This window comes from Oryctolagus cuniculus, chromosome 7 (genome assembly GCF_051225735.1).
Source record: "Oryctolagus cuniculus isolate XC-2025 breed Fujian yellow rabbit chromosome 7, ASM5122573v1, whole genome shotgun sequence".
NCBI lineage: Eukaryota > Metazoa > Chordata > Mammalia > Lagomorpha > Leporidae > Oryctolagus > Oryctolagus cuniculus.
Window position 1 is genome coordinate 131491589 of NC_142873.1, and position 27281 is coordinate 131518869.

At 42.9% G+C, this 27281-nt stretch overlaps 1 protein-coding gene and 1 pseudogene across 8 annotated transcripts in view; one reads left to right on the plus strand and one right to left on the minus strand.

Moving 5' to 3' along the window:
* The first annotated feature begins 350 nt into the window (after positions 1-350).
* FOXJ3 (forkhead box J3) overlaps positions 351-27281 on the plus strand; it is a 157249-nt gene continuing 130318 nt past the window's right edge. For 2 of the 8 annotated variants that reach the window (XM_070078646.2, XM_070078650.2), the window contains exon 1: positions 594-734. The gene's annotated coding sequence lies outside the window, so the exon portion shown is untranslated. Of the gene's footprint in view, positions 735-27281 lie in introns of all 8 variants that reach the window. The other 6 variants (XM_070078649.2, XM_051856634.3, XM_089300860.1 and 3 more) reach the window with 6 other exon arrangements.
* LOC100356466 (dnaJ homolog subfamily C member 4 pseudogene) lies at positions 6942-20934 on the minus strand (annotated as a pseudogene).

Genomic DNA, 27281 nt, shown 5'->3' on the forward strand with positions numbered 1-27281 from the left:
TTTCCCGGAGAGGCTAAGGTGGTGTGGAGGTCGGCGGGACAGCGGGAGGTCACGCGGCGCCATTCCCCGGGAGCCCGGGACCCCTGGCACCCGGAGGCAGGGTCCTCGATTCCCGGGCAGCCTCCGCGGCCCTCCCTCCAAAACGTCACTGAGACAGGCGAAGCGACCCCAAATCGATCGGCACTGCCGGCCGCTAGTGGACGCTGGCTGCGTGGAGCCCCGAGGCACTACTTGTCCCAGCGGAGGAATCCCGCGCAAGTCGAAGCGGCCGCGACGCGTACCAGTCGTGACGCGTACCAGTCGTGACGCCGCCGACGCCCGGCCGGTGGCGCAGCGACGTCGCGGGAGGCGGGGGCGACCGTGACGGCGGCGGCGGCCGCGGCGGCGGCGGCGGGGGCGGGAGAGGGAGCGGGTCGGGAAGTAGTTCCGGGTGCGCGGCCCCGGATGTTGGCTGCTCCCGCTGCTGCCGCCACTCTCGGCGCTGCTCGGGGCCTCGGCCGCTCGCACCAGGCGCCGTTGGGACCTTTCCCGGGGGGGCGGAGACGCACTTAGCGGCCGGGGGCTCGGCCGGGCCGTCCCGGCCTGCGCAGCCTGAGGTGAGTGCCCGCCGCCGAGGCGGCCGTGCCGGGGCAACGGGGCGAGGAGGCGGGGCTGGGGCATCTCCCGGGACGGAGGCAGGGGCTGCCCTCGGAGAGACGTCCTCTCCCTGCTTTCGCTCGCGGCCGCGCCGTGAGGTGGGCGGCGGGCGGCGCGGGGGGCCGGGGCCTGGGCCGGGGCCTGGCGGGCGGCGAGGGCTGATCCCTCCCTCCCCCGCGGCGCTGCTCCTCAGCTGCTGCTGCCCCTCAGCCGGGAAGCGGCAGCTCCGCGCCTCCCGCCCCTCCCCCAGCTGGGGCCCCGGGGGAGGGGGACCAGACGTGGATCCCCGTGGGCGCCGGGGCCGGGGACAGCGAGCGTCCCCTTTCGCCTGGAAGCTGCACCCTGGCCTCGGCCAGCCCTCGAACCCCGGGCAGCGGTGCGGCTTCTTCCCTTGAAGCTTGGGGGCGCTTCTCGGCCGCGAAGGCGGGGCAGCCCCTCGCGCCTGGCGGTGCCCCGCGGGGTGCGGAGGCCCGTGCGGGGGCCTGCGCTCCTGCCCATCCTGTCGCGGTGTCCTTTGCTGGCGTGAGGGCAAAGGCAGCCGTTCCATGCGGACGTGTTGCTGTCCTGTGTGTGTTGCATCCTGCCCACGTGGTAGGGTGTCCCCCCTCCCCCTCCATTTTTGCAGCTGGTGAGGAGGGAGGTTCGCGGGATGGTTTTTCCTCTGCCATTTCCTCTCGGTGGCGTGGAAGGTGTGAGGGTCAGTTCGCTGTGCTGATGCCGGCTCTGGGTTTCGTGGACGGATCGAGAGTTGGGCGCTGGAAACTGAGACCAGAAGGGGACACACCAGGGCTGAGTTTCACTGACATCTTTTCTCCTCTCCCGTTAGCCCTCGGGTTCTTTTTTCTGCTACAGTCAGAATAAACGCTGGCCACGGATGCGCCGGGCTGTATAGTTTTTCTTTTCTGCTTTTGGTGTGCATGGTTGGCGAAGGCTTTTCTGTGCTGTCCCAGTGCGTTGTGCGTGTCTGTGCTGTTCCGAGTTGCGTTCTAACTCCCTGGGTTAGAGCCAGGGAGGTAGAAATTGAGGATACCTTTTTTGTCTTCTCCTAACGTCGACTTTGTTTTTATTTTTTCCTTCTATTTTGTTTCCCAGTGAAAACGCCTGTCTGCTTTAGGGATATTCATAACTCTCTTGCAAGGCAGCACCGTATAGTTTCATGCAGTTATTTCTTTCTTGGAAGCTCTTTGATTTTACTTTCCCTCCGTTTCTGTTGAGTACCAATGCACTGTTTTCTCTGTAACCGGTTTTGGGCAGTTTTTTTCTTTCCTTAATGTCTCTTCCAGGTTAAGGTTTCCAGGTTGTTTCCATCTTCCCGTGTTTTGCTCTCTTCCCGAGGAACAGGCCACAGAAGCAAGGAGAGAAGCTTTTTATTTCTTCTAGACCTTAGCAAATATTTTTGGGAAAACAGCAGCTCCTCTCCTTGTTTCTGTTAGGTTGTATGTAGATGTGATTGAATTTTTTAGGTTGTTAGATGTATCTGGGGATTTATCTTTTCCCTCAGTTTAGTGTCTTGAAATTGCGGTGAATCTCGTTCTTGGTTTTGTGCTGCTGAAGACACTGGGGAGTTTCTCATGCCTTTGTTAGGTGTTTTTCATTCACTTGGGTGAAGCAAAAAAATCTTACTGTTTTGAAGTCATTTTTAAGATACCAGAATGGCCAGCATTCTCATTTGATTTATGTTTCACATTGTTCTTTCTCTTTCGTTGTATTTTTGATGTTCTCTTCCTTTTATCCACTGTAGGCATTAATATAGTGTTTTTTCTTTTCATGTAGAGTAAAAATACTCAAATACAGATTTTATATGCTTGCATAATGCTGAGAATGGGTGGGGCAGTGGAAAATAGAGAATGTTCTGATACATTCTGAGGCTTTTTTTTTTTTTAGTAAGTCAGCATTTGTGTACTTCTGCAAAATACTGTGCTATCCATGTGTGAAGTAGTTTGTGTGAAGAGACACAAGGAATAAAATAAGGGTCTCACCTTCAATTTCGTTGAAAGAACAGGCGTTATTTGTTCATTTGGAGAAGCAACATTTATGTTATTCATGATTACCAAATAACATAACACTTTTGGTTGGGATAACCATGCCACCAGGCTCAGGGATGTAAGTGACGGTTGAAAAAGACAGAACTTTCCAAAGGGGAAGAGGTGTGTTTCAGGAGAATGAAGGGGCACGTGCAAAGGCAGAGAATGTGGCAGCTTAGAACAGACTTCAAGAAGCTTGACTGTCACAGAAAATCTGTATTGGAGAATAATCATAAATGAGTTTAGGATTGGTTAGAGGGTGTTGGTGGTGGATCTTTCTGGGCAGAGAATTTAGTTTGGTAGAGTACCACAGTAGCCTAAAGAGTGAGAATTTAAGTTTTCGTGTTAGCTGAGTATGTTGGGAGGGGAGACTGACTAGAATGTACTTGGAGAATTTCAGGAATAGGATAATAAGGATCTGACACACAGTAGTAATTGTGGAAATAAATAGCTAACATTTATTGAGTACTTACTATATGTAAGGCATCATTCTAAGGTCTTTACATGTTTTTTAACTCATTGAGTCTTCGTAATAAAAGTAATGAAGTCTAATAATCATGAAGGGACTTTGGGGCAAGTTACTTAACCTTATGCATTAAGTCATTGTCATATACAGCAAATACTAAGAAGGGTGAAATGTAGATTTTGCACTGGCAGGGGCATAGTGGTAAAGCCCATGTGAGTTGATGTGTCTTGGGAGGGAAGTTGTATAATGGGGAAAGAGTTTTGAGGTTTGGAACTTTGGGTCACATAGTAGGATAATAAGCAAAGAAAGCATTTTGAGAAGCACCAGAAAGTACGTTAGTGCCCAGAATCCAGAGATAGGAAGATTTTCTACAAGGTATGGTTGTTGACAATATCAAATGGAGTCTTCAAGTTCAGAGAACAGGGATCATGATGAAAAGACTGATGAACTAGACCAGAAAGAGGTAGTTTATAGTCTTAGAATTTTGGAAAATATGAACAAATGCTGTTTGTTTTCACAGCATTTATAGTGATATTATGGGCTGATTTTGTAATTCTTGGTATTTTCTCCTAATGCAGTTTTTCCATTCTAATTTTTAAAAAAGATTTATTGATTTATTTGAGAGGCAGAGTTACAGACAGAGACAGGGAGAGATCTTCTATCTGCTGATTGACTCCCTACATAGCTGGGTCAGTCTGATGCCAGGAGCCAGGAGCTTCTTCCAGGTCTTCCACATGGGTGCAGGGGCCCAAGCAGTTGAGCCATCTTCCACTGCTTTCTCAGACCATTAGCAGGGAGCTGGATCAGAAGTGGAGCAGCTGGGACTGGAACAGATACCCATTGGGATGCCAGTGCTGAAGGTGGAGGCTTAACCTACTATGTCACAAAGCTGGCTCCTCCATTCTCATTCTTGCTCACATGTCAGAGCTACCCAAACATCAAAAAACTCACCATTTAAAAAGAAATGCGTTCTAAAGTCAGTGGTTTCATACTTTTAACAGTTCTCTCCTTAAACTTTTCTTATTTTAAAAAATGTTTTGATAACAGTTTGCATACTATGCAGTTTGCTCATTTGAAACATACAGTTCAGTGGTTTTTAGTTGTATTCACAAAATTGTATAATCGCAATAATTTTTAGAACATCATTTCTAAATGAAACCCAGTACCAAATAGCAGCTGCTCCCCAATTCCTCTTCTCCTCAGTCCTAGGCAACACTAGAATACTTAGCATTTCTGTAGATGTGCCAGTTCTGGATATTTCCTATCAGTGGAATCATACCTAAAGGTCTTTATGTCTGGCTTCTTTAATTTATCTTACCTTTCAAGGGTTATCCATGTTGTAGAGTGCATCAAGATTTCATTCCTTTCTGTTGCTGAGTAATATTCCACTATATATACTACATTTTAAAAATGATTTATCATTTGATGGACAGTTGGATTTCTTACTTTTTTAAACCCTTCCCCATCTTCATCTGATCCTTCCCCTGCCAATCCCTCCCTGGCTTTTCTTTTAGCTTATAACCTCTGCCATGTATTTTGATAGGTACTGTGATGTAAAGATGAGTAAGCATGGCCCTTGACCATTCATATAGTGCTTTAATAGTTTATGCATGTTTTTTCTTACGTTATCTCATTTGATCTCACAACAACCCGTGATACAGGCAGAAATCTCCTTAAGATAAACACTTTGAAGTTTGGTTTAGGTAACTTGTCCACAGTTAACTTGGAGCAAAATCTTCCTAATCCATGTCTGTGCTATTTCTACTACTGTATGCTGCTTTCCTAATTTTAAAGGATCCCCATGTAAATTCCTGGAGTCTTAGAATTGAGAAATCTATTTACTTGGAGAATCATTAAGTTTGAGGGTCAGAGACAGAAACAGAGTGAGCACAAAGAGAATGTGTGAGCTCCCATCCACTGATTCACTCCCCAGATGCCTGTGTTGGCCAGTACTGGGGTGAAGCTGCATCTGGGAAAACCATCCAGATGTCCTACAGCAGTGGCAGGAATCCCGTAACTTGAGCAATCATTGCCACCTCCCAGGTCTTTATCAGCAGGAGGCTAGAGTTAGGAATTGAACCCAGTGATATGGGAAGCAGGCATCTCAGCAGACAAGTGTCCTGAATACTAGTCTAAGTGCCTACCCCCAAACTGGTTAATACTCAAGACTTAAAGTATTACTTGTTTGTGTTTTAGATAGGTCCCTTCATATTTTCCCTTTAAGAACTTTAATGAGGATTAGTGTGAAGATAGTGATAGTAATAATAGCTTTCTGAGACCTTACTATGGGCCCAAAACTGATCTAAGTATATTTATTAGTATATAATTCTCACATCAACCTAGGTGATAGATTTTATTATTACCAAAGTTGTGCAGATGAAGGAATGAGCACTGAGCAGTTAGGTAGCTTGCCTCTAAGGGTACATGGCTAGCAATGAAAGAGCCAGGATTTGAACCCTGCAGTCTATTTTCAGAACTCAGTAGCTCTTAGTGACTGCAATGTTCTGTTTTCTGTGTTACTAATTAATAGAGGGTAATATATCAAGTAAGGGCGTGACCAGAATATGAAGACTGGATTTGAATATAGTTGGGGAAGCAGTTAAGCAGCAAAGTTAACTTGACATTGCATCCACATTTAAATATGGACCTCGTACCACAGTATACAAAGATACATGTTATTTAGACATTCAGGTAGAATTTGTTTTTTGTTCCTGCTGATAGCCTCTCAACTCAGAAATTACATTATTTTCACTGCTCCTCACTGTTGGCTTTGTTAGTCCCTTAGCTTTCCACATTGCCACTATTCAGAAACTTTGGCTTGACTCAACCAACTAAAGTGCACTTTTACCTCTCCTCAGCCTTCCTTTAACTGTGAATTTTTGTTTTCCATTTTGAACAGTTAGCCTTTCAGTTTTAGCGAGAGTTACTCTACCTCCTCCTCTCCAAAACTCAGAAAACACCACAGTGTCATTTTTAACAACTGTCAAAAATTTTGACCATCTTAATTGGTATAACTAGATTTTAGTGCACAAATAAGAACCAAAGCACAGTGTTTTGGTTAAAGAGATTGACTTATACTGAAATTGGAGAAGGCATCTGTTGTACAGGATTTTTGATTTAATAGAATTTGTTATAACCAGATCAGCAAAGCATTATTACTGTAGGCCATCTGTTGGGATATGGAAATAGCTTTGTTTTATGGAACCAGATGTTATATTTATAACAGTGGCATTCTACTTACTTTAAGTAACCTTTTGTAGTTAGGTACCTTTGGCTGCTATTCTGTTTGACATATACCAGCTGATAATCTGGGAATGTGATTTCTTTCAGAGTGGTTAATACTCTTCTCTTGGATGAGGACAAAACAAATGAAACAAAAAGCAAGCGAGACTCATGTTGTCAAATTTTAGTAGTATAATAGATAAAATATAGGATATATATATATATATGAATATATGTATAGGATAATTAGTATCCTATTTGAAAATAACTCTTATTTTGGGGCCAGCATTGCAGTATAGTGGGTAATGACAGCATCCCATATGAGTGCCGGCTCATATCCTTGCTGTTCCACTTCTGATCCAGCTGCCTGCTAATGGCTTGCGAAAAGCAGCAGAGGATGGCCCAAGTACTTGGGCCCCTGCCACCATGTGGAAGACCTGGCTTTGGTGTTGTTCAGCCCTGGTTGTTGCAGCCATCTCAGGAGTGAACCATTGGATGGAAGATGTCTCTATCTCTCCCTCTCACTGTATAACTTTAATTTCAAATAAATAATTTTTTAAATAAAATAACTCTTACTTTGATACCGTTAGTAGTTCTAGTTTTTTTTCTATTTTTAAAGATATATTTATTTATTGGAAAGTCAGAGTTACAGCAAGAGAGATTGAAACAGAGAGGGATATCTTCCATCTACTTGTTCACTTCCCAGGTGGCTCCAACAGCTGGGATTGGGTCAGGCCGAAGCCAGGAGCTTCTTCCAGGTCTCTCACGTGGGTGGCAGGGGTCCATGCACTTGGCCATCTCCCACTGTTTTCCCAGACCTTTATCAAGGAGCTGGATCAGAAGTGGAGCAGCTGGGACATGAACCATGCCGGTGTTACAGGTGTTGGCTTTACCTACTATGCCACAATGCTGGCCCCAGTAGATCTAGTTTCTATTTTTTTTTTTTAAAGATTTATTTATTTATTTGAAAGAATTAAACAGAGAGAGAAGGAGAGGCAGAGAGAGAGGTCTTCCATCTGCTGGTTCACTCCCCAGTTGGCCGCAGTGGCCGGAGCTGTGCCAGTCTGATTCTTCCTGGTCTCCTGTGGATGCAGGGGTTGAAGTACTTGAGCCATCCTCTACTGCTTTCCCAGGCCACAGCAGAGAGCCGTATTGAAAGTGGAGCAGCTGGGACTCGAACTGGTGCCCGTATGGGGTGCTGGCACTACAGGCGGTGGCTTTATCCACTACACCACAATGCTGGCCCCAGATCGAGTTTTAAATAATGACTAAGCCAGTTCCATTACTCCAGGAATTCTATTGTAAATCTGAAGTGATTTCATTTGATGTAATCAGACTAACTTTGACCCTGCATTGTCTGATTTATTTCTCATCATCACTGAGTGAAGACTACTATAAAGGACTCAAATTTATGGAGTGCAGTAAAGGGAACTGCTGTTAGAATATGGTCTTAAAGATTCTCTTCTGGGTTGAATGCTAACAATTTGAGGGCTAGGGTGGGAATTTTTAGAGTCTCCAAAAGCTGCGTGTTAGTTATTTTTTATCTTCAGGTCATATATAGAGAGGGTCATGGATTCTCTTCAAGAATTTTTTTTTTCAAGCTCTGAGAATCACTTTATTGCATGCGTTGTGGGGAGCATGGAGCCCTGCGAGCACACAGCAGGCCCCATCCAGGTGAGCCCCTCAAGGGCTGGGGGCCCTGGGCACGATCCTGGAGCCTTGGAGAGATCCGGGAGGTGTTGGCTGCTGCCTTTGCAGTCGCTCCTGCTGGAGCCTGGCCCTGTTTGCCCTGGCCCTGGCCCGGGTGGTGTTGTAGATGGCTGTGATGATCCGGTCCTTTTCATCCACGAAGCCGCGGTGCACTTGCTCCATCTTCCTGAAGGCGGCATAGTGCAGCATGAGTAGGAGGTAGTACCCCAGCACCCGCTGGTTGTGCTTGTGCTGCTGCTGCCTGGCCCCCGGCCCCTGCGGCCTCACACTGTGAAACTGGGCCCAGTACTGCGCATTGGGGGTTCCCAGGAGCTATGTGTTTGGCGAGCAGGGTTGGCATGGGCTGTGGTTCCTGCACACTTTGCGGGGGCTAGCTGAGTGGAGCTGGTGGTCATAGCTGCGATGGCTCTGCTCACGGCTGAGCTCGTGGTACGCCTCACTCAGCTCCAGGAAGACTTTGTGTCTGAAGGTGACTACCCAGTAAACTGACTTTCAGCCAGAGTTTTCACTTAGAGCATGAAGGTAAATGCTGTAACTGAATTCTGCTACCTATATAAGAGTTCTTACTGGTATAGTGATGTCAAGGAAAGCAGATTGATGTTTGATTGATTGGTAGAGTATGATGTTAATTTTGCCTTGTTGAAAGCCTCAGAAGTTGGAATCAGCTGTTTCCTAAGATTGAGACCTCACTTGACTTGGACACCATTAATAGTCTTAGTTTCTAATTATTGCTATGTGTTGAAACAAATTTGTGAGAGAACTGGGTGGGTGGGGAATACTGCTAGAACACAACTAGTAAGTTTCAGCTTCTGTTTGGCTACAGAGAGATGGAGTTAGGTAGTGATGTAATGTGATGGAAGTAGGTTATTAAGAACCTGAATTTTTCCTGTTGGTTACATGAATGCTTATTAGATAATTAAAAATAACCTAAAGTTTCTGTGGCTTGGCTTAGAACATTGGGAAATTAACTGCAGGCATTAACAATCAAATATACTGTGGTCAGGAGCAAGGTTGGTACTTTTCAGTGAAGATGGAACAGGCTGTCATGACAGGACATGAATGATACATGGCTTTTAGAGTGGTTATATCTGTGAATATTTGACAAACTTTGCCCTGTGTAATGTGTGTCATAGACTGATAGTAATGTCTTACCATATATACACAGATAACAATCACCCTCAGAAGTGGTACGTTTGCATATGAGAGGAAGCCATGATTTATATTTTATATTTATAGGGCATGTGTATTTGAAAGATTTCCATCTTATATTTGAATAATATTTTCCAAAGCCCTTTTCTCTGATCTGTTGTATTTTAGAGCCTCTGTGATACAGGTAGGGCAAGTACTATTACTGTTGACAAATGGGGAAAAGGAGATATAAGCTAAGATTTATTAAATGTCATCTGATTATTGAGCAGTAGAGCAGATGCTAGAATCCAGACCCAGCGTTCTTCTGATCTTGTATTCTTTCTAAGTAGAAAACTGACAGTTTTGATGAGAAACATACTTCAGACTTTACAGATTAAGATCATGGAGACCTAAGGACATGGTAAATTTGAGTACAACATGTTTTATGATTGTTTTACACTCAGGGAACATAAAATTCTAGTGGGGTTTCCTTTGTTAAATTTAAGCTCATTTCTAGGTGCTAGAAACATTTTTTCTTGAATCTGCATTCTTTGACTATGTAGAATTCTGGAGGTGAGGATGGGAGGGAATCAAAATGGAACCTTTACTGTAGGTCTAGTTTAGGAAGCATATATCTATAAATGTTGACATCGAGAAATTAGACTTATAATATGAGTATTCTGAGAGTAGTTGGGTTCCTGCTACAGTGTGAAATCTTTTTTGTTTCTTGCTTGGTGAGTAGGAAGACTGACAACATAAAGAAGTTGCCACCGCATAGAAAAGAAAACTGGGAGAGAATGCCTCTCAATGGATAAGTTAAATTTTCTCCTTGGACCTGTCCATATTTTCTGTGTTCTCTACAGTGAGCGTATTTCATTTTTATAGGTAGAAAAAGAAAACATACTATTTTTGTGGATCAAATGGGAATTTGGGAGGCAGAAATGTAAATTTTAGACTTTTAGTTAAAACACTTGATGGCTATTCAGAGTGTTTTACTTTCTAAGTAGTTACGTTAATAAATAAATGTGACATATCATTTGGTGATAATTTCATAGGTCAGGTTATTAGTATAAGAAGGCACTTCAAAAATTTTGTGGAAAATGGAATGAGTGAAAACAAATTTCTTTTGGTGCAAAAAGTTGGAATTCAGAGGGCTTGTGTTGTGGTGTGGTGGGCGACGCTACCACCTGGAATGCTAGCATTCCATATGGGTGCTAGTTGGTGTCCTGGCTGCTCCACTTCCAACCCAGCTCTCTGTTAATGGCCTGGGGAAAGCAATGGAGGGTGGCCATCCATGTGGGAGACCAGGATGCAGCTCCTGGCTTCAGACTGGCCATGTGGCCATCTGGCAAGTGAATCAGTAGGTGGAAGATCTCCCTCTCTCTCTGTAACTCTTGATTTTCAAAATAAATTAATAAAATCTTAAAAAACAAAGTCATGAAAATATCATGAGAACACTTCATGGATTTCAAAACTTCTCACACCAAAATAAACATCTTTTTATTCCATTTTTTCCCATAACTTTTATTAGTTTATTTGAGAGTTACAGAGAGAGGGAGAGAGAGAGAGATTGATCTTCTGTCCTCTGGCTCACTCCCCAAGTGGCTGCAATGGCTGGTGCTGGACCAAGTTGAAGACAGAAGCCCAGAAATCTATCTGGGTTCTGATGTGTGTGGTAAGGGCAAGCACTTGGGCCATCTTCTGCTGCTTTCCTAGGTGCATCAGAAAGGAGCTGGATTGGAAGTGGAACAACTTAACATGAACTGGTGCCCATATGGAATACAAGTATCATGGGTGGAGGCTTAACTAACCTGCTGAACCACAACGCCGGCCCCTTCACAATCTTTTTTTTTTTTTTTTTTTAAGATTTATTTGTTTATTTGTAAGAGTTACACAGAGAGAAAAGGAGAGGTAGAGAGAGAGAGAGGTCTTCCTTCCACTGGTTCACACCCCAGTTGGCCACAACTGCAGGAGCTGTGCCGATCCAAAGCTAGGAGCTTCTGGATCTCCCACATGGGTGCAGGGGCCCAAGTCCTTCTGCTTTCCCAGGCCATAGCAGAGAACTGGATTGAAAGTGGAGCAGCCATGTCTCGAACTGGCGCACATAGGGGATGCCGACGCTGCAGGCGGTGGCATTACCTGCTGCGTTACAGAGCGCTGGCCCCCACAAACTTTTTGAAGTAAACTTTTACTAAGTAGTTTAGGTGTTTCTTTGCATTAGAATTTTTGTTTAGCTCTACTGATTTAGAAATTAATTTTAGTCCCCTGGAAGTAACCAAGACAGAGTATTTATCAAAAAATGGCCTAAAAATATCACTCTAGTTTGGTGAAAACTGTACTTATGGATCTACTCAAATACTTCTATTCCCTGGCGGGTTCCTAACAAAAGAAACCAAATTGCTTGTGCTTTTATAAGATACTGTTGTTATCTAGGGACACTGGTCTCATTCATTTCTCATTCAGTCTTGTGCTCCTTTATTCACTAGCTACTCTGTCCTGGGCATTGCACTAAATACTGGGAGCATGAGTGAAAAGCAAGGTTCCTGCCAGCAAAGATCATAATTTTTAGTTTGGAAGAGACATTCTGTAAATATTCTTGGCATATGAAGAAAATCCTGCAATTTCTTCTGTTTTCTAGTTGTTAACTAGACAGGAAGAATGACTTATTTGAAGAACTTGATGTATTTCAGGGTGAGGATAGATGGCTTTAAGAGGAGCTAATGGTGTCATAGTTACTTCTCTGTGAAATCCTGAAAATCATTGATCTAAGAGATTTTCTTTTCTAATGAGTGTTTTTTACTGAGGTAGATGACCTGGCTATTGAGATTTATACGAGATTTGCTTTGGGAGCACAATTAAGTACTTTCATATAGACTCTTCTAGGATGGAGCCGTGTCTTTTTTGCTTTTTATCTTCTGTGTAGTTGTGAGCCACTTAGTAACAGGGATGCCTGAGATGTGCTGTTATGTGATTTTTGTTATTGTGTAAACATCAGAGTCTACTTAATGCAAACTAAGATGTCTACCATGTCACAGGACAATATAATCTCTATAGTACCATTTTTGTATGTGCAGTCTGTTACTTACTGAAACGTCATAGCAGGTGGCTGTCTTTACACTGTGCGTGACACATAGTAGAGCATTATACTATTTATGCTAATATAAGAAAGGACATTTCATGTTTAAGCTTCGTTTTACAGATTTTAATATCACTATCACATTAGATTATATAAATATAAATGTCCTTAAAAAGTTCATGAAAAATATAATTGTGAAAAGCTGCATTCATTTAAATATTTATGTGTGTGTATATATATATAGAGAGAGAGAGAGTGCGCGAGAGTGTGTGTGTGTGTATATATATATAGAGAGAGAGCGAGCAAGAGAGCGAGAGCATGCGAGTGCTGTCATCCTCTGTTACTCCCCTGTATGTCCGCAATAGCTGGACCTGGACCAGGTTAAAGATGGGAACTGAGAACTTAGTCTAGGTATCTCACATGGGTGGCAGGAACCCGATTACTTTAGCCATTACCTCTGTCTTGGAGTCTACAGTAGCAGGAAGCTGGAGTTAGGAGTGTATTCAGGTATCAAACCCAGGCACTATGATATGGGACACAGGCATCTTTTTTTTTAAGCGTTTATTCATCTTTTTATTTGTTATAATGAATATGAAAATTATGCAGAATCCTTAAAAGTATTATCTTTAAATATCCCACTACACAATAAACAAACTACTTTATGCAAATTAAGTCAAATAACAGGCTGGTTTGCTCAGAAGGAGCAAATAGGAGTTAAAAACAATATGATAATTTATAACAATTTAGGCAGTAGGTTACTGAGCATAAACACTATTAAATCAGCATCCTATGAATATACGTGGAAGAAAGTAAGGAAAAAAAATCTTTCCTGAAGTTAATTAACTCAATAAAATGCTTATATTTATACATAATGGGAAAATGTCAATGAGAAATTATTTTTCATCCTTTTTTTTAGAAAACATTTAATATAAATTTCGAAAGTACAACTTTTGGATTACAGCAGTTTTTCCCTCTATGACCACCCTCCCACCCTCAAATCATTCCATCTCCCTTTCCTTCTCCCTCTCCCATCCCATTCTTCATTAAGATTCATTTTTAATTATCTTTATATACAGAAGATCAACCTAGTATATACTAAGCAAAGATTTCAACAGTTTGCACCCACACAGACAAAGTATAAAGTACTGTTTGAAGACTAGTTTTACCGTTAATTCTCATAGTACAACACATTAAGGACAGAGATCGTACATGGGGAGTAAGTGCACAGTGACTCCTGTTGATTTAACAGTTGACACTCTTATTTATGACGTTAGTAATCACCTGAGGCTCTTGTCATGAGCTGCCAAGGCTGTGGAAGCCTCTTGAGTTCATAAATTCTGGCCTTATTTAGACAAGGCCATAATCAAAGTGGAAGTTCTCTCCTCCCTTCAGAGAAAGGTACCTCTTTCTTTGATGGCCCATTCTTTCTCATTTAGGTAATTTTTTTGCCAAAGTATTTTGGCTTACCATGCCAGAGAAACTCATGGGCTTTTTAGCCAGATCCAAATGCCTTAAGGGCTGAATCTGAGGCCAGAGTGCTGTTTAGGGCATTTGCCATTCTGTGAGTCTGCTGTGTGTCCCACTTCCCATGTTGGATCATTTTCTCCTTTTTAATTCTATCAATTATTATTAGCAGACACTGGTCTTATTTATGTGATCCCTTTGACATTTAATCCTATCTTTATGATCAGTTAGGAACTTAAACTGATCACTTTACTAGTAAGATGGCCTTGGTACCTGCCAACTTAATGGGATTTGGAATTCCATGGCACGTTTCTAGCTTTACCATTAGGGGTAGGTCCGAGTGAGCATGTGCTGAACTGTACATCTCCCCCCTCCCTATTCCCACTCTTCTATTTAACAGGGATAATTTTCAGTTGAATTAAACACCTAAGAATAATTGTGTGTTAATTAAAGAGTTCAACCAGTGGTATTACGTAGAAAAAGAAAATACTAAAAAGAATAAAATAGTAAGCTGTTCCTTGACAGTCAGGACAAGGGCTGATCAAGTCATTGTTTCTCATAGGGGACACAGGCATCTTAATTGGGGTCCACCTCAATTTGAAGAAAAATTTTTTGCATCAAAATAAACTTTTAATTCTGGTTTTTCATGAACTTTTCCTGAGTATCCTTGTGTAGTCCTTTGACTATCCTGAGAACACCAATAGATGTTAAAGTAGTCTGTCTGTCATTCTAAATGAGAGAAAATTTGCTTCTAACTTCATTTCTTTTTTCTAGCCCTCCTCCCCCCATGAATTGGAAAACCTACCCTGTCTTCTTTCACAGTATGACTCTTTAAATATTTACAGGTGGTTATTCTTTCAGCAGATATTTCTTGAGTACCTATGCATTCACGAATCTGTCCCGGGCATTGTGAGGCATCCAAAAGTAATTAGGAGGCATGGTCTGTTTACAAAAAATGAATACAGTTAAAGACCCAAGGGTTTGTTGAGAAGAGTGTTTTTGCTTGTGGTATCAAGAAAGGTTCATGGGGAGGGGTAGTGTTTGAGTTGAGATTAGAGATGGGATAGGATATTTTGGACTGACAGCATAACCAGAGATTTAGAGATTCAGAAGCACAGTGCAAGTTAGAGGGGTAGAGAGAGACCTAGGTTGGTTGTTTATCAAACTTCCCTCCAAGATGTTCAAAGTGTTCATTGTATCCTCAGTACTTGGAGGAGGGTTTGACAAATATTTGGGTCTCAGTAAATATTTGTTGAATGAATGAGTAAATTGTCACGTTTGGTAAATGGAAAATATCCTTTACTTGGACATCCACAAAGCAGTTTAGGATATTAAACAGTTTGATAACTCTTTTAGAGGGGGGAAAAAGTGTTTATCTCAAATGATACTGATTATGTAATTCCCATGAACAACTCTTAAAATCCTTTGGAGAACATTATGCTGGGTCTATATGGAAGAGTTGAGATGGAAGGCTGGGAAATGTTTTCTTCTCCAAGCTAAATATACCCAGTTTCTTCAGTCACTCTACACTTGACATTTGGTTTCTAAACTCCTTACTAGTCTGTATCACCCCCAGCAAGCCTTCTAGCTTGTAAATGTGCTTAAAATGTGGTACTCCAAACAGAACACAATACTGTACTTGTGAACTGACCAGTGTAGAGTGCCTGGGACCCTTACCCTCCTTGATCTGGATAGTGTTCTAATAATGAAGCATAAGATTGTATTTTATTTCTTTTTAGCAGCTGAGTCACTCTCTTGGCGCATATTCAGTTCTCATAGTAATTTACAAGAAGTTCTTTGAGCAGATTCAGAGATTTCCTATTAGTAGAGCTAACAAATGAATGCTCATTTTCTTCTGATTGAGTCTAGGTTGTTTTCTCAGAAGTACTAATCATTCTTAGCTTCTTGAAATCTGAGAAAGAAAAGAATTGTACAGTGTTGGAGTTGAGCAAGTAACATCTGAAGACTTTCGTCAGTTGCCTTGCTGATTGTACTCAAAAGTATATAAAATAGAATGAATGCCTGTTTATCATTAGTGACATTCAACCATTCTTTGCCAAATATGCCTCAAATAATTTTCCTTTTTCTTTTATTGCTGAAGTAGTTAATTTTCAATTGTTTTTCATTTTTAGAAAGTTTAACTGACATAAAATTGTAATATTTATGGGGTAAATGTGATGCTTTGTTACTTGTATACATTGCATAATATCCATTCAGAGTAAGTATGTTTTATTTTTTCAAGCATTGCATGTTGATTTATAGTAAAAGCATCTAAAATCCTATTTTCCAGGTTTTTTAAACTAGAGAAATATATGGTACATTAATATTAGCTGTAGTCACATACAGTGCAAAAAACCCAGCCTTCTTACTCTCATCTATCTGTAACTTAGGACCTGTCCACCAACCTTTCTCTATCTACCTGCCCCACTTCCCTCCCCAGCCTCTGGTAACCATTTTCTGTATATATTTTTCTTTATTTTTTTTTAATTAAAGATTTATTTATTTATTTGGCAGGCAGAATTACAGAAAGGCGGAGGCAGAGAGAAAGAGAGAGAGATCTTCCATCTGCTGATTCACTCCCCAAATGGCTGTAATAGCTGGAGCTGGGCTGATCCAAAGCCAGGAGCTTCTTCCTGGTCCTCCATGTGGGTGCAGGGATCTGAGGACTTGGGCCATCTTATACTGCTTTCCCAGGTCATAGCAGATGTGGATCTGATGTGGAGCAGCTGGGATTTAACTGGCACCCATACGGGATGCTGGCACTGCAGATGGCGACTTTACCTGCTACACCACAGCACTAGCCCCTCTTTCTTTTTAAAATGTTGAAAGGCAGAGTGTCAGAGAGAAAGGGAGAGACAGAAAGATCTTCTGTATGCTAGTTTACCACTGCAACAGCCAGGGCTGGGCCAGGCTGAAGCCAGGAGTCAGCAACTCCATCCATGTACATGATAGGGACTCAAATACTTAGGCCTTCTTCCCCTGCCTTCCCAGGCACATTAGCAGGAAGCTGGATCTGAAGTGGCAAAGCCTGTACTCAAACCCAAACTGATATTCCCATATGGGATGCAGGTGTCACAAGTGGTGGTTTAACTCACTGTGCTACAATGCCAGTCCCCTGCTCTTTTTTTTTTTTTTTTTTTTTAAGATTTATTTTTATTTGAAAGACAGTTACAGAGAGAGAGGTCTTCTGTCCTCTGATTCACTCCTCAGATGGCTACAATGGCTGTAGCTGAGCAGATCCAAAGCCGGGAGCTTCTTCTGGGTCTCCCCTGTGGGTGCAGGGGCCCAAGCACTTGAGCCAACTTCTGCTGCTTTCCCAGGTGCATTAGCAGGGAGCTGGGTGGGAAGTGGAGCAGCTAGGACACAAACTGGTGCCCATATGGGATGCTGGCACTGCAGGCCAGGCTTTAAAGTGCTGCACCACAGTGCCAGCTCCTTCTGTTGAAATTTTAACTTCAGTGATATCATCTATTCTTTTTTTTTTTTTTTTTTTTTTTTTTTTTTTTTTACAGGCAGAGTGGACAGTGAGAGAGAGAGACAGAGAGAAAGGTCTTCCTTTTTTTGCCGTTGGTTCACCCTCCAATGGCCGCCGCGGCCGGTGCGCTGCGGCCGGCGCACCGCGCTGATCTGATGGCAGGAGCCAGGAGCCAGGTGCTTTTTCCTGGTCTCCCATGGGGTGCAGGGCCCAAGCACCTGGGCCATCCTCCACTGCACTCCCTGGCCACAGCAGAGGGCTGGCCTGGAAGAAGGGCAACCGGGACAGAATCCGGCGCCCCGACCGGGACTAGAACCCGGTGTGCCGGCGCCGCTAGGCGGAGGATTAGCCTAGTGAGCCGCGGCGCCGGCCGATATCATCTATTCTTTAGATGCCCCACGTAAGAGTGAGATCATGTGATATTTGTCTTTCTTTATTAGACCAACTTCATTTAACGTAATCTGCAGTTCCATTCATGTTGTTGCAAATGACAAGATTTCATCTTTTTTTATGACTTATACACTGTTGTATATATGTACCATGTTTTCTTTATCCATTCATTAATAGGTGGACTCTTGGGTGGTTTCCATTTCTGGGCTGTTGGGATTGGTGCAGAATGAGTATGGGAATGGAGATACCTCTGACATGAAGGATTTTGACATCTCCTTGATAGGTGGATTTCATTTCCTTGTGGGTTTTTTTTTTTTTTTTTTTTTTGACAGGCAGAGTGGACAGTGAGAAAGAGAGACAGAGAGAGAAAGGTCTCTCTTTGCTGTTGGTTCATCTTCCAATGGCCGCCGCAGCCAGCACGCTGTGGCCGGCACACCGCACTAATCTGATGGCAGGAGCCAGGTGCTTCTCCTGGTCTCCCATGGGGTGCAGGGCCCAAGCACTTGGGCCATCCTCCACTGCACTCCCGGACCATAGCAGAGAGCTGGCCTGGAAGAGGGGCAACCGGGACAGAATCCGGTGCCCCGACCGGGACTAGAACCCGGTGTGCTGGCGCTGCAAGGTAGAGGATTAGCCTATTGAGCCGTGGCGCCGGCCTCATTTCCTTTGGATATGTACCTGTGAGTGGGATTTTTGGATCACATGATAGTTCTATCTTTAATTTTTTGAGGGACTTCCATACTTTTTTCCAAAATGGCTGTACTAATTTATATTCCCACCAGTGTTGTGCAAGGGTTCACTTTTCTCTACATCTTTGCCAACCCTTGTTGTCATTTGTCTTTTTGGTAGGTCAATCTTGATGGAGTGATGTGATACCTCATTTGCTGAAGTATTTTAAAGAAAATTATAGCCAAGCATCAGTGTGCATTTCTTTTTTTTTTTTTTTTTTGACAGGCAGAGTGGACAGTGAGAGAGAGAGACAGAGAGAAAGGTCTTCCTTTGCCGTTGGTTCACCCTCCAATGGCCGCCGCGGCCGGCGCGCTGCAGCTGGCGCACCGCGCTGATCCGATGGCAGGAGCCAGGTGCTTCTCCTGGTCTCCCATGGGGTGCAGGGCCCAAGCACTTGGGCCATCCTCCACTGCACTCCCTGGCCACAGCAGAGAGCTGGCCTGGAAGAGGGGCAACCGGACAGACTCCAGCGCCCCGACAGGGACTAGAACCCTGTGTGCTGGCGCCGCAAGGCGGAGGATTAGCCTAGTGAGCCACGGCGCCGGCCCAGTGTGCATTTCTAAAGAACAGACTTTTTTTTTTTTTTTTTTTTTTTTTTTACAGGCAGAGTGGACAGTGAGAGAGAGAAAGGTCTTCCTTTTTCGTTGGTTCACCCCTCAAATGGCCGCTACAGCCAGCGCACTGCAGCCGGCACTGCGCTGATCCGAAACCAGGAGCAAGGTGCTTCTCCTGGTCTCCCATGCGGGTGCAGGGCTCAAGCACTTGGGCCATCCTCCACTGCCTTCCTGGGCACAGCAGAGAGCTGGTACTGGAAGAGAAGCAACCAGGTTAGAATCCGGCGCCCCAGCCGGGACTAGAACCCGGTGTGCTGGCGCTGCAGGTGGAGTATTAGCCTAGTGAGCTGTGGCGCCGGCCCAGCCTTTTTTTTTTTTTTTTTAAGATTTATTTCTTCATTTGAAAGTGAGAGCTACGGGGGTAGGTGGGGAGGGTCAGGGAGAAGGAGAGGGTGTGGGAGAGAGAGAGAGAAAGAGAGAGAGAAAGAGAGAAAGAAAGGTGTCTTCCATCACTGATTTACTCCCCAGATGGCCACAATGTCTGGGACTGGGCCAAGCTGAAGCCAGGAGCTTCATCTGGGTCTTTCATGTGGGTGGCAGGGGCCCAAGCACTTGGCCATCTTGAGCTGCTTTACCCAGGCCATTAGCAGGGAGCTGGATTGGAAGTGGAGCATCTGTATACAAACCGGTGCCTATATGGGATTCCTGGTATTGCAGGAAAGGGTTCTACCTGCTACGCCACAACACTAGGTCCCACAGATATTTTCTTGTATAACCACATGCCATTATTGTATCTAACAAAATGGACAGTATGTTTAGATGTCATCTAATACCCAGTTCAAAGGTCCTGGTTATTTGATGATGTCTTTGTACAGTTGTTTATTAATTGAGTCAAGATCCAAAGTCCATACACTGCTACATTTTCTTTTTCTTTTTTTTTTTTAATTATTTATTTTATTTGAAAGTCAGTTTCATAGAGAGAGGAGGAGAGGCAGAGAAAGACTTCCATCTGCTGGTTCACTCCCCACTTGGCTGCAATGGCTGGAGCTGTGCCTATCTGAAGCCAGGAGCTTCCTCCAGGTCTCCCACATGGGTGCAGGGGCACAAGGACTTGGGCCATCTTCTACTGCTTTCCCAGGCCATAGCAGAGAGCTGGATTTTCAGAAGTGGAGCAGCCAGGACCTGAACTGGCGCCCATATGGGATGCTGGCGCTGCAGGTGGCGGCTCTACCTGCTATGCCACAGCGCTGGCCCCTATTTTATTTTTTTCTAAAATTTATTTATTTATTTTTTTGACAGAGTGGACAGTGAGAGAGAGAGAAAGGTCTTCCTTTTCCATTGGTTCACCCCTCAAATGGCCGCTACGGCCGGCGCACTATGCTGATCTGAAGGCAGGAGCCAGGTGCTTCTGGTCTTCCATGCGGGTGAAGAGCCCAAGGACTTGGGCCATCCTCCACTGCACTCCCAGGCCACAGCAGAGAGCTGGACAGGAAGAGGGGCAGCTGGGACAGAATCCGGCACCCCGACCGGGACTAGAACCCGGGGTGCCGTCGCCGAAGGTGGAGAATTAGCCTATTGAGCCGCGGCGCCGGCCTAAAACTTCTTTATTTCTAACCATCAATGGGTTATCTCCCAACTCCCCTTCTAGTGTAATTTGGCTTTTCTGCTCCTTTGGCCCTTCTTGTTGCTTACTGTACCAAATTCTGTTGCTATTCCTTTTGAAATGTCTATCAGATTTTTCCTTTGAATCAGTAAGCATTTTTGTGCAAAATGTGTTAGGCATCATGGGTAATATAAAGTTTAAATATATGTATCTGGATCACTAGGAACCAGCATTCCAGTGGAAGACACAGAATGCATATAGAAAATAGTACAAAGTGGGTTATTTTCCTTCCAGTGGGCCGTGCTCTGATTATAAGACCCTCCCATTTTTTTCCCCTTGGAAAATGCTGCCAATAAAATCTTCTTAATACCTCATTTAATCTTGTAGTGATAAAGAACCTATGATTGATTCTTTCTTCAGTCAGTCCAAAATATACTGTTTTTGGCTTGTCACTCATTGTTTCCAGTGGCCCACCATTATTCTCAAGTCGAACTAAAACCAGGCTCATATTATCAAGTAGAATTTTCATTTTTTTCCAGCAAGATTATAAACATCTTGAGTGGAAATCATGTTGTTTTCTTTTTCTGTACAATGCTAGACACTTAGTATTTTTGGAGAGTCTTGGTGCATACACCAGGCATGTTCTTCCTATCTGCTTAATTTCCAGAGTTAGCTGGAGCTTCTGCCAGATAAAAGCAGATAATCCAGATCTGGTTCTTTTTATTCCCAAAGTCACCCTAAAATAGTCCTGTTAGTGGTCAAAGTCAAGGATGACAGACACATGGTTTGCCTATTACCAGTTTCCCAACACCTTGTCAGTGGCAGACTACTAAATGATGGTTGTGATGTTGTACTCAGGCAGCCATAACTTATTGAGCATGATTAACAAATGATACGAAATCTTTCTGCTGTCTTTGTCTTAAACTAGTATTTCCTGAATTAAACTGTGCTTCAGAATCAGCTGAGATGCCTTTTTTTTTTTTTTTTTTTTTTGACAGGCAGAGTGGACAGTGAGAGAGAGAGACAGAGAGAGAAAGGTCTTCCTTTGCCGTTGGTTCACCCTCCAATGGCCGCCGCTGCAGCCGGCGCACCGCGCTGATCCGATGGCAGGAGCCAGGATCCAGGTGCTTTTCCTGGTCTCCCATGGGGTGCAGGGCCCAAGCACCTGGGCCATCCTCCACTGCACTCCCTGGCCATAGCAGAGAGCTGGCCTGGAAGAGGGGCAACCGGGACAGAATCCGGCGCCCCAACCGGGACTAGAACCCGGTGTGCCGGCGCCGCAAGGTGGAGGATTAGCCTATTGAGCCACGGCGCCGGCTCTGAGATGCTTTTAATTAGTAGATTTCTGGGTTTCTTTCTAGACTCCTAAATCAGAATTTCCAGGAATGGCTAAGAACTTAGAAAGTCAGCAATGGTTTTTTTTTTTTTTTTTTTTTTTAACTGATTGTGGGGAGCAGGAAGATAATTTTTATCTTGTTAAATACCTGTAGCAGTGGAAACTTTATCACTTTCTGTCTCTTGATTTGCAGTACAGCATTTCATTCTTCTGACAACCAGTAAAGTTTTGATAGGTTCAATTTAGTTTTTAGAGGTATGGTAGAATCTCTTGCTTTGAATTACACCAGGCAAAGCACATTAATCAAATGCCCTGGATAAAGATACAGAGGTGGCATCTTGGTTTTCTAAATATAACAGAGCTCAGATTTAAAGCCTCCAAATCATTCAGCCCTCTGAACACTCATTCTATCTTTGTTTAGAGAGTACCTTTAAAAGTTGTCTAAAATGGAAGAGTTCAGCATTTTTGGAGTGGACAATCTTTTGGACTTTTCATACTTCATGTATATTCAATAAGGGAGGATTTAAAGGGGACTTAATTTCATGTGTTTCTCCCAGATTTTTCCATAAAAATAAATTTTTATATTGGAAAAACATTTTTTGTTAGACCCCAGTCTGATTTTGGGTCTGGGTATTGTGATTAACTTATTGAACCAAGTAGACAAACTGAAGCTTCAAGATTATCATCCAGTGAGTTAATGACAGGCCCAGAAATAGAATCCTGTGTTACTTGCTTGGGTTATGATTTGTTTTGAAGAGTGTAGCCTGTGATCTGTTTACATATATTGCAGGAAGTAAGGTTTTGGGTTTGGAAGAAGTTATAGTTCTGTGATGTCTGGCCAGGACGCTCCCTTCCCCCACATTACCACCTGTTTTATTGACCATAGTCCTAAACCATGGAGGAAAAAGAGGCAGTTGGTTCAGTATTTAACCACTCTTAAAAGTAACAGGCTGATTGTTGGTTTGCTTTTTTCCCTGTTTTTCTGTTACTCTTTTCTTGGCCGTGGCCTTATTTTAGTAGGAGTGGGGTATAGCTAAGAACTTGGTTTGTTGAAAGTGGTAGAATTTTAGAATTTTTTTTTTTTTGGTATATAAAACATTTTAAATGGATAATATGTGTATCTTTGTTAAATATGTTTAATGAATAAATGGTATGGTTTGGAAACAGTGGAAGCCACTAGGAAAGAAACACCTTAGTGTTTCCAGGGATTATAGATTTGAAAATCATTTATTTCAGTAATGTTGCTTTCTGGTGAAGTCATTAATTTTGCTCTCCCTTTCCTGTTCCAGCTTTGGGGGTTGGGAATGGTTCCTGTGGCACTAGTGAGGGAAGATACAAAAACATGCCAGAAAAAGATTCCCCCACCCCCAGCAGCTTTGTTCAGATATAGTTCACTAATGTTGAATTCACCTATTTAAAGTGTAAAATTCAGTGCTTTTCAGTGTGTTCACAGGATTATGCAACCATCATGACAATTTAATTTTAGAACATTTCCCTCCCCCCTCTAAAAGAAATCCCATACCCACTAGCAGTTAATCTTTATTCTCCTTTTACCTCTTTATTCTTTGCCCCCTGGTGGCCCTAAAAAACGACTAATCATTCATCTAAAATCTAATTACTAGGGTAAATTTGTGTGGACATTTGATATCCATGGACTTATCCAATATGTTTTGAAGAATGGTATGGTGTTGTAGTATGTATCATTCTTTTTTATTGGCAAACAGTATTCCATTGCATGAATATAGCACATTTTATCTCTCCGTCAGTTGACAGGCATTTGGATTGTTTCCACTTTTTTGCTATCGTGATTTAATGCTGCTATGAACATTCCTGCATAGGGTTTGCTGTGGAATCATGTTTTCATTTCATATACTCTAGGAATGGAATTGCTGGTTTGTATGGTGGCTCTTTTTAACTTTTTGATGAACTGTCAAACTGTTTTCCAGAGTGGCTGCATTATTTTCTGTTATATTTCCACTAGCAATGTATAAGAGTTTTGGTTTCTCTACACCTTTGTAAAAATATACAAACGTTCTTCTTTTTTTTTTTTTTTTTAGAGAGATTTATTTTATTTATTTGAACATCAGACTTCAAATAAAACAGAGAAGGAGAGGGAGAGGAAGAGAGACAGAGAGGGAGAGGTCTTCTATCTGCTGGTTCATTCCTAAGATGGCCACATTGGCCGGAACTACGCCGATCCCAAGCCAGGAGCCTCCTCCTGGTCTCCCACGCGGGTGCAGAGGCCCAAGGACTTGGGCCATCCTTCACTGCTTTCTCAGGCCATAGAGAGCTGGATTAGAAGTGGAGCAGCTGGGACTCGGAACTGGCGGCTATACGGGATACTGGCACTGCAGGCTGTGGTTTTACCTGTTATGCCACAGTGCTGGCCCCTACAATTTTAATGTATTTTTAAAAGATTATTATTTGAAGACAGTAGGGTAGGGTAGGGGGCAGGGGAGGTGGATTTTTTCCATCCACTGGTTCCCAAATGGCTGCAGTAGCCAAGGCTGGGTCAGGCAGAAGCCAGGACCTAGGAACTCCATCCTGGTCTGCCACATGGGTGGCAGGGCCAATCTTTTGCTGCCTTTCCAGACATATTATCAGGAAGCCAGATCAGAAGAGGAGTAGATAGAATTTGAACTGGCACTCTGATATGGGATATTGGCATCACAAGTGGCAGTTTAACCTGTTGCTCGATAAAGCTGCCCCCACCACGTGTCTTTGATTTTAGCCATCTTAGTGGTAACACTGTGAAGTGGTATCACTGTGGTTTTGATTTGCATTTTCCTAGTGACTAATGATGTTGAATGTTTTCCTATGTTCATTGAACAGTCACATATCTTCTTTGTAGAACTGTGTATTCAAATCTTTTTCATTAAAAAATTTTGAGAGGAGAGAGGAGGGGCTCCCATTTGCTGGTCCACTCCCCAGATGCCTGCAAGGACTGGGACTGAGGCTGGGGCCAAAACTGGGAGCTAGGAACTCAGTCCAGACCTCTCACATGAATGGCAGGGATGCAGCCATTCTGCTAGTGTTATCTTTTATTAAAAGCCAATATTTTCTCTTCAGTTTATGTCTGTTTTGGTGTACATTTAACACTGTTGCCTTTCTTGCCCTTAAATCACTTGCTGCTATCTATAGTACAGTTTTATCGAGGTTCTTAAAAAACAAAACAAAACAAAACAGTTCCTCATTTCTTAATTACTTGTTTGGCCTCTACTGATATTCCTATGGTAAATTCAGGATCATGGTTTCAGTCTCTCTGAAAGCGGATGAGTCTTGAGATCTCAAGCAGATGACTTCTTAGCTCAAGCTGCACCACTGCCTTCAGGTTTACCTAGTGGGCTGTGATGAACAGCTGATTACTGTTCACTCTGCAAGAATCTTTTCCCTTTACACTTTAGTCTGGCAGATTTCCCCTATTCTGGTTGATTAAATAAGACACAGGTTATTTCTACAGCTGCTTTAATGATTACCTGCGACTAATGGTATAACTATTCACCGTGTTCAATCAAGTAGCCTGAATCATTCTTCATGGATCTTAGTAAGTTTCATACTTTCAGGCCTTTTGATTGTTGGGGTGGAATTCAGAAGTAAAAAAACAAAAAGGAATAGCTTCTTGACCTTTAGTGCTGTAGTGTTCATTTCTAGTGCACGTTTAATTCTTACATTTTGTTTGTCTAATATGATGCAGATGTTTTTATTCAAGCTACTGTCATAATAATTTAAGCACAGATTTTTCCCCCCATTTTACAGAGCAGAGAAGTATGCCTCAGAGAAGTTAACAATATATTCAAGGCCATACAATAACTGTGAGAGCTGGGACTTAAATCTGGGCCTTCAGACTCAAGATCATGAATGTTCTAAGTTCTTTGTAATTATAAAGCATTATATCTATGGGAGAAGGTCATAAGAATTACTAGGGCTTTTTGAAAATACTTAGTCTGATTTCATCTTTCGCCATAAAATAAAGTATTACTATACAACTGTTACAACGGTTGTTTCCTAATAGTTTGTAACAGTTTAATATTACCTAAACACTGTTTATATTAAAAGGAATTCCACATGATTCTACTGGTGATGGAATATGATACACTACATAACCTGCATACCCATTAGTGTATGACAACTTTTGCTACCTGTATTCTGGTTGTATCAGTCTTCACCAGATTTCTTGATGCCTAATGGCTTTCAAAGGATTTGGAGAAAATGCTACCAGATACTTTTGGCACCTACTTAAACCATATCAATTATGAATGTAATTGAATGAATTAATGTAATTGTTCAACTACAGTTGGTGCCATGGAAACATGATTATAACTAGGAGGGTACATTTTGAAATTTCCTGATTTTAGTGTGAACTTTTAGCCTTTTATGAAATTCGGTTGCCTGGTATGGAAAAGATGATTGTATATTCTTTCAGTCAATAAGCCCAAGGTCAGGACACCATTTAGTGGCAGTAATTCATATGAAAAGTGGAGAAAACTGAACTAGGGCATTGAGGCTAGAAAAGATGAGGAAGATTAGTAGGAGTTAGAATTAGTAGTAAATGGTAACTCAGGAGTCTTGAGGGTGTTGATGTTTTGGTAACTTAATGTGTAAGAATATTTCCCCTTACCTGAGTCTCAACTGGCTTGAGAAATGAGAACCAACAGATTGAAGAAACAAGATAGTACATTTTTAAAAATTAGTCTTTATCCAGATAAATTTTGCATACCATAAAGTTCATAAGTTTAGAATGTACAATTTAGTGGTTTTAGTATATTCACAAGATTGTGCAGCCATCTGTACTATCAGAACATTTCTCATCACTTCAGAAAGAAATCTTTTAGCAATCATTCCTCATCTACCATCCTGTCATCTCCCTCCACCTCCCCATCTCTTGGCATCAGCTAATCTACTTTCCATCTCTGTGGAATTACCTATTCTGGACATTTTGTTACAATTTTTTTTTTTTTTTAATTTGACAGGTAGAGTTATAGACAGAGAGATGGAGAGAAAGGTCTTCCTTCCGTTGGTTCACTCCCCAAATGGCCGCCACGGCCGGCGTTGTGTCGGAGCCAGGTGCTTCTTCCTGGTCTCCCATGCGGGTGCGGGGGCACAAGCACCTGGGCCATCCTCCACTGCCCTCGTTGGCCACAGCAGAGAGCTAGACTGGAAGAGGAGCAACCGGGACTAGAACCTGGACACCATATGGGATGCCATCGCCGCAGGTGGAGGATTAACCAAGTGAGCCACGGCGCCGGCCCCATATTCTGGACATTTTGTATGAATGGAATCATAAAATATGTGGCACTTTTTTTGTCTATTTGAGAGACAGTTTCCATCTGCTAGTTTACTCTCCAACTGCCTGCCACAGTTGGTACTAGGCCAGGCTGAAGCTGGGAGCCAGGAACTCAATCTGGGTCTCCCATGTGAGTGACAGAGCCGCAATTACTTGAGCCTTGCTGCCTTGCAGGGTTTGTACT